General features: G+C 44.6%; 1 protein-coding gene across 1 annotated transcript in view; it reads left to right on the top strand.

The window, feature by feature from the left end:
- The window catches only part of T265_08945 (hypothetical protein), a gene marked incomplete at both ends in the record, with an annotated part of 21758 nt that overhangs the window by 599 nt on the left and 15341 nt on the right, over window positions 1-5818 (top strand). The gene's annotated exons all lie outside the window — the stretch shown is intronic.

The following is a 5818-nucleotide window of genomic DNA, read 5'->3' as shown; positions in this document are numbered from 1 at the left end:
ATCAAAACAGGAGTGAAACAGTGGGTGTGCATGCGTTAAACAAATTATGTGAGTGGTTGAAGGTAAACGTTGATGAGTAGTAACCAAACTGTGAAAGCGGTTGAAGATAAAGGTTGACGAGATGGCAACCAACAGTTTCAAACCCAGAGCTTAGAAGTAAAAAATATTGAAATTCTTATGTCTCGAGATTTAAAGTTTTTGACTGTTTTCAGAGTATAAACCTCTCGTTGGCTGATATTCGTAACAGAACCTTACGTCCAATCCCGGGAAGTATAGGTGGACGCTCAGTTTGTTGGACGCAGCCCCCAGCACGATTTTTAGTCCAAACATATTCAAAACTAATCCGAGAAGCAACCCACCGGAGAGAAAAGACTATCATCTAGGCACGGAACGGTGTGTAGTCTTGACTGATTCACTAGAAATGAACGACTCTGTATCCTAAAGCAATCTCTTTTAGAAAATCAAACGGAAATAGAAACTTCATGCCTTGGTTTCATCTACCACCTATCAAGAGAAAGCTTTCTAAAGCAGTTTGACTCACACTTGCAACCTGCTGGTCCGTGCAATGTATCAAACACTATCAAGCTAAGTTCTCAGTACGCCGCACTAACACAGTTCTCTCAATTGATCTTGAGCTCGGTTACTTCGTTAGATTGTCAAGACTTGAGGTTGGAACTTTCCACACTGAAGGGGATAAAATAAACAGCTGATAGGCGCTGTGCGAACTCAGTTGAGAGTCCAGCCCTTCTCTCGAGCTTTTCACTCTGATAATAATGGACATCTTGGTAAATTCAGTTGAAATCACTTGCCAAAAAGTTGTTTAGCGAGAGATTTCGTATGGATGTCATCTAGGGTTCGTCAGCGCGGTCGAATTCTTCGGGGTTTCTGGTGAAGTCCTTCACCAGTGTACTACGGTACTCGTCCCATAGAGCCCACATCCACAATAAAGATACTACCTTGTGATTTCGTGAAGAACACCCATAATGTTGATCTGCCACTCCCTTAAAGTCCCTCCCGAGTAGTTTCCCTCTCTACGAAGACCACCATGGCTGGTGGTTTTCTTCTTGTTTGTTTCATCGTCAAATCACACATGGCCGTTATGCGCGGATAACAGGGCGATGGAAAAAACTTGAAATGTTGCCCACTATGTGTTGAAATTAGTTCAGGATCCGTGGGACTGTGTGCAGCTGACCAAATGTCAGAACAAAACGCCGGTCGAAGTGGATTTTCTTCCTCAAAATGGTATTAGAAATTCGGTTTATGGGCTCGTAGGTCGTGCTTCAATCGACCATGGTCCTGTCACGCGAAGCGTCTACTATCTTCAAGATGGAACGTTAAAAATTCTACAGAGGATCAAGAAAATACTGAGGTGCTCATCTTGCCCTTGGCCACCGGGCCACTCCCAAGCATTCTGTGCCCCTATTGCGACATCCCTTAATCACTCTCTTAATATGAATGTTAAATTAGGTAAGAACGTGAACGGGTTGGCAGTGTGGCCATACGGGAATCGGGGACGGTCTGGATGTCAATAACAGGCTTTTATCATTTCTGTCCACAGGGGATCTGCACAACCCTAGTTCTCAGTTCCTCATCTGTTGCATGGCCTTCATCATGAGCACGTGTGTGTCAGCGTCCAAACTTAACACCTAAACCGGCGTCGATAACGTCAGCAGTTTCTGTCTGTTCGTGTTCACATCACCACCTTTAAACAGTCTTCCCTCTGTCCTGGTGCGAATATTCTAGTGAGATCATACCAAAGAGGGGAAGCATTGGAATCGAGTTTCGTTTTCTATTCGACACCATCATCCTTTGCCGTCGCCAGATCCGAATTTTGGATATTTTCACAAAAAACAAGCATGTTCCCACAAATCCACCAGAATTATCATTTCTGAATAAGTGAATGTATGCACACTGAACCGATATGAAGGGCCTGCCCGAGTTCTCAGACAACGGCCTACTATCTCTCCTGGTTGTGTCGATCTATTGATCAGGACTTCCAATTCACCATGTTTATCGGAAATGTGTCAGGTGAATTTTACTCAGTAGTGTGCGTAAAACGAGAAAATCAGCTTGAAATGTGATATCGATCATCGGAAGATTAGAAAACAACTCATACAAAAAGCATAAAGATTTCCTTGGCTCTGATTGGACGGGACTTGACTTGAGCTGAAAGTAGAAGAGATAAAGTGAACAAAGGTGAATGGGAGATTCCAACGACACCTGAAATTTAGTCTTTATAAGGCAGTGGATGACTTCCACAATTCAGTGTGGTTTGGTATCTAGTCGGCTCAATCGATCGACTTACTGATAGAGTGGGGAGGTCTGGCAAGTGCAATACAGGTTTCCTGCCGACCTTTTGTGGACACTCCGGAGAGAATGCCAAAAAACAATACATCTGATTTGTTATTAGAATGATTTCCACTTTCATACTTGTAGAATCAGGCTTGCGCGTGGGAAAGGGACCACGTCGAGGCAGCGAAACGTCAAGTCACGTGGCCTTGTAATTAGTGGTAGTATGAGGAGAATTGGTATCTTTCAACTGCAACTTTATCGTGTTACTGAAGGCAACTTATGGTGAAAAGCCGAGAAGCATTGTACAGCTGTTTCATCCTTGTTGGAAATCATTAGAACAGCGCATCCCACGACAGTCAGAGAGTTTCGAACCCGCCACTTTCCCGTCAGTGACGGAACACTCAACCGTTCGGTCACAGACGGCTAGAGAGAGCACTGTGTGACTGGATAATATGTCTAAATGGAAGCTACCCACCCTAGTTCTAAGCCACCAATGGCCGATCTGTTGAATTTTCAACCACAGGCCAGAGACTGGCGGTTTTGAAACACCCTGAATTTCAAGAGATTCACACAGCTGATGATTTCAAAAAGCGATGAAACAGCTTCTCAACTGTTCATCATGGATCGGCCTCACTGAAAGAATGAAACCTCAACTGACCGTTTAATGTTTGATCGTGCTGATCTGCTCATCCTCAGAAAACAAACCGAATCAGAGCACGAGGCGAATACTCAGCAGCTTTTGGTAGGGGTGATTGCTGTTTGGAGGGACCTACGATGGGAGGATTTACAGCGTCTACTGTAAGTGGAGCCTTATTGGGAATCATCAGCGGTGCGCACCTTGCGGAAATCCGGGGAGGCTCGAACCCGTGACCTCTTGGCCAGTAGTTTGAACACTTAACCATTGGGCGACGAGTGGCTGATCAGCACTTGGACAGGATATAGCGCCGCTCATCCTTCAATCACGGGATCCACATCACGCGGTCACACGTGTTGACCGGCTCCTCAAGCAACGACTTCTCGGATGGAAGTTTCACTCATCGGGTGAAACTTCCACTGAGTTACTTGTAGACTGTTCGTAGTGTGAAGAGATTTGGGAATTTAGTGGAGATTTCATCCTGTAAGTGAGGCCAAACTATGCGCTTAACACCCTAGAAGCACTTTACAGCTGTTTTATCTTCACTGGAAATCATCACTAGTGCGCATCTCGTCCAATAACATCGTCCAATAATCCACCAAACATCACATACACCTATCGCGTTTGCTGGTGAAGCATTTTTTTCAAAACTGTTTACATGTGAAACAGATTCATAAGTAAACAAACAATGCGTCAGACAGGTTTGAACCACGGACCAACTGTGGGTACCGCGTCAATGCGCCACCAAGACTCAGAATCAACCAAAGTTACTCAATAAAGAAAATCGCTGTGAAAAGTGAAGCTGTCATATGCGGATGACTGTGATTCGGCTTGTCGGTGAATCTGTGTTCATCAGACCAACAGTTTGGGTCACAATTCGTCTGAGTTGAAGGCTCATACGCGTTGATTTTGTGCGCCTTTTGTGTACACCGTCCAGCTTGCTCCGTAATTTGTGCGCATGCGTGCGTTTGAAGAATTATGCCGGGTGGTGGCGAAATGGGGCTTTGCGAAGNGAATTATGCCGGGTGGTGGCGAAATGGGGGCTTTTCAAAGCAAGACGAAACAAGAATACAGGGGTTTTGCCGCAGACGGGTCGGTCCAAGTAACATTTCCCCAAGGTAATGTGACACATTCTGATCACTGCCAAATGGATAGACTAGCTTAACTAATTCTTTAGTCAATAGTTTACCTGCAAAATATCGCCACAGTTGTTTGCAGCGTCACATTCCCCCTACAAATTACAAGTCCCTGCACCTTAGAGGCTCTCGTCACGCCAGAGAAATCGTCCAGTCAACTGCAGTCCACTGGCTGATCGATCAGACGACTAATCAATAATTCCGGCTGTTTCAATGAACTAGTGTGATCCCACAAGTGTCTGGTCACACATATCCGGTAAGTGGAAAGCAATACAAAAGCTGTAAACGCTGAGGCCTAGTCACCAAACTGCATTCAGAAAGAAGGTTATAGTAAAGGCGTAATACACTACTCATAGGTTGCTGACAATTCTCCGACAGCCCACGACCGGTTCCGCCCTTCTTGAGGCTCATCAGATATGTGCAGTCCCCGAATTTCCGTAAACCCCATGTTCTACTTGAACCCAAATTGTAAGAAATTAGCTAAATACACTCTTTTGCAAACAAATTTGATATTGCGAGAGACCCAGCTGGAACCCAGCTGAATCTCCTGTTTATAATGTTCCCAGGCAGCTGAATGTGCTGCACCAGGCTGCTTCAGGTTTCAGTTGGTACGATATTCGACAGCAGGGTTTTTGAATAGGCTAGTACACCAAAGAATGAATGAACTGTGAACAGACCATTTTCCAAGGTCCTGGTTCCAGACCAAGGCCAACATCATCAGTATGACGTCATGTACAAACTCCGACCTGAACAGTGATACGCCTTAGCGGTGACCTAAAACCCATGTCAAGTGATCGATAACTAGTCCAACCAACTGCTGCTTAGTACTCAACTACAGAAGAGTTACCAAAGACTTGTTAGAGCCGGACTTTTTCCCCCTGCTTTAGTCGGATGATCATGGTAAGATTTGTGATCCGAACGGACTCCCTAAAAACGTCCTTGAAGTGCATGATGTAAAGGGGTACCACCTCATGTTGATGCCTGATGAACCTGACAACTGAAATTTACCGGTGAAAGGAAAGAAGGCTTTGCTGCCGAGTTGTTTATTAGCGAAACACCAACTGAACTGTTACGGACTATTGGATAGGGGAACGAAACTCTAACATGCATCTTGTTACAAAACTGAATATCCATCTTCACCTTGAACGCGTCTACCCGAACTTTCCTGGATATTCATTGACTGGTACTCAAATGCAAGCAAATGCTACAAAGCGATCCCACAAATTCCGTAATAGATCTCAATTTTCAAGAGATGCGAAGCGGATTTACGAGAGAACGTACCACTCGTCTGCCTCCAGTCAGTAGTATCACCGTTACACCGGTATTGTAAGAAAATCTTGTAAGTGAAGGCCATCCAGGCTGAAAGTCGAGAAGCGCCGTACAGTTGTTTTATACCCCATGGAATTCATCACCAGTGTTCATCTCACGAACCTCCAGAGAGCTTTGTTCGATCCAAGGCAGACGTTCACCGTGAACCGATATTCACATCGAATGCTGGAAATAAAATCATCGTAAATGTGCGCTTTAAACAACTACTGCTAAACACTAGTAGCAAGAATTTAAAACACGGATTTACTGCAAGTTTCAACAAGTTTACACTGAAAATGTAGAACATCATTCTTAGTGGTTTGTACCTGCATCGATAGCGGGCGGATGCTAGAGGGTGAAAATCCTCAAAACTGATTTCTTGGGAGAAACTAGAAAGATCTTTGAGACGATTGCATGGAAGCACGTAAAACAAGTCACTTTCATTGAT

The sequence above is a fragment of the Opisthorchis viverrini genome, assembly GCF_000715545.1.
Source record: "Opisthorchis viverrini unplaced genomic scaffold opera_v5_248, whole genome shotgun sequence".
Lineage (NCBI taxonomy): Eukaryota > Metazoa > Platyhelminthes > Trematoda > Opisthorchiida > Opisthorchiidae > Opisthorchis > Opisthorchis viverrini.
The sequence above is the reverse complement of the archived record's forward strand: the minus strand, read 5'-3'. Positions and strand labels throughout refer to the sequence as shown.